Genomic DNA, 2321 nt, shown 5'->3' with positions numbered 1-2321 from the left:
TTAGAAAAATTTCGGGAAGTCCGATTCGCCTGCTGGAATTACCGCACGGGCTGGACACCTCGCTCCGACGAATCGGTTTTTTCCATTTTTTTTGAAAAATAAATTTTTGTAATTTTTTTTAATGTTAAAAACGTTAATAAACGTCATGTTTACGCATGGATTAAACATTGAAATAATTTTAAAACGCTTATTAAAAAGTAGTTGGTGTCGACCGTGGGACTTAGAAAAATTTCGGGAAGTCCGATTCGCCTGCTGGAATTACCGCACGGGCTGGACACCTCGCTCCGACGAATCGGTTTTTTCCATTTTTTCCGAAAAATAAATTTTTGTAATTTTTTTTAATGTTAAAAACGTTAATAAACGTCATGTTTACGCATGGATTAAACATTGAAATAATTTTAAAACGCTTATTAAAAAAGTTGGTGTCGACCGTGGGACTTAGAAAAATTTCGGGAAGTCCGATTCGCCTGCTGGAATTACCGCACGGGCTGGACACCTCGCTCCGACGAATCGGTTTTTTCCATTTTTTTTGAAAAATAAATTTTTGTAATTTTTTTTAATGTTAAAAACGTTAATAAACGTCATGTTTACGCATGGATTAAACATTGAAATAATTTTAAAACGCTTATTAAAAAAGTTGGTGTCGACCGTGGGACTTAGAAAAATTTCGGGAAGTCCGATTCGCCTGCTGGAATTACCGCACGGGCTGGACACCTCGCTCCGACGAATCGGTTTTTTCCATTTTTTCCGAAAAATAAATTTTTGTAATTTTTTTTAATGTTAAAAACGTTAATAAACGTCATGTTTACGCATGGATTAAACATTGAAATAATTTTAAAACGCTTATTAAAAAAGTTGGTGTCGACCGTGGGACTTAGAAAAATTTCGGGAAGTCCGATTCGCCTGCTGGAATTACCGCACGGGCTGGACACCTCGCTCCGACGAATCGGTTTTTTCCATTTTTCCGAAAAATAAATTTTTGTAATTTTTTTTAATGTTAAAACGTTAATAAACGTCATGTTTACGCATGGATTAAACATTGAAATAATTTTAAAACGCTTATTAAAAAAGTTGGTGTCGACCGTGGGACTTAGAAAAATTTCGGGAAGTCCGATTCGCCTGCTGGAATTACCGCACGGGCTGGACACCTCGCTCCGACGAATCGGTTTTTTCCATTTTTTCCGAAAAATAAATTTTTGTAATTTTTTTTAATGTTAAAAACGTTAATAAACGTCATGTTTACGCATGGATTAAACATTGAAATAATTTTAAAACGCTTATTAAAAAAGTTGGTGTCGACCGTGGGACTTAGAAAAATTTCGGGAAGTCCGATTCGCCTGCTGGAATTACCGCACGGGCTGGACACCTCGCTCCGACGAATCGGTTTTTTCCATTTTTTTTGAAAAATAAATTTTTGTAATTTTTTTTAATGTTAAAAACGTTAATAAACGTCATGTTTACGCATGGATTAAACATTGAAATAATTTTAAAACGCTTATTAAAAAAGTTGGTGTCGACCGTGGGACTTAGAAAAATTTCGGGAAGTCCGATTCGCCTGCTGGAATTACCGCACGGGCTGGACACCTCGCTCCGACGAATCGGTTTTTTCCATTTTTTCCGAAAAATAAATTTTTGTAATTTTTTTTAATGTTAAAAACGTTAATAAACGTCATGTTTACGCATGGATTAAACATTGAAATAATTTTAAAACGCTTATTAAAAAAGTTGGTGTCGACCGTGGGACTTAGAAAAATTTCGGGAAGTCCGATTCGCCTGCTGGAATTACCGCACGGGCTGGACACCTCGCTCCGACGAATCGGTTTTTTCCATTTTTTCCGAAAAATAAATTTTTGTAATTTTTTTTAATGTTAAAAACGTTAATAAACGTCATGTTTACGCATGGATTAAACATTGAAATAATTTTAAAACGCTTATTAAAAAAGTTGGTGTCGACCGTGGGACTTAGAAAAATTTCGGGAAGTCCGATTCGCCTGCTGGAATTACCGCACGGGCTGGACACCTCGCTCCGACGAATCGGTTTTTTCCATTTTTTTTGAAAAATAAATTTTTGTAATTTTTTTTAATGTTAAAAACGTTAATAAACGTCATGTTTACGCATGGATTAAACATTGAAATAATTTTAAAACGCTTATTAAAAAAGTTGGTGTCGACCGTGGGACTTAGAAAAATTTCGGGAAGTCCGATTCGCCTGCTGGAATTACCGCACGGGCTGGACACCTCGCTCCGACGAATCGGTTTTTTCCATTTTTTCCGAAAAATAAATTTTTGTAATTTTTTTTAATGTTAAAAACGTTAATAAA

Source organism: Nomia melanderi, unplaced genomic scaffold (assembly GCF_051020985.1).
Source record: "Nomia melanderi isolate GNS246 unplaced genomic scaffold, iyNomMela1 scaffold0064, whole genome shotgun sequence".
Lineage (NCBI taxonomy): Eukaryota > Metazoa > Arthropoda > Insecta > Hymenoptera > Halictidae > Nomia > Nomia melanderi.
The sequence above is the reverse complement of the archived record's forward strand: the minus strand, read 5'-3'. Positions refer to the sequence as shown.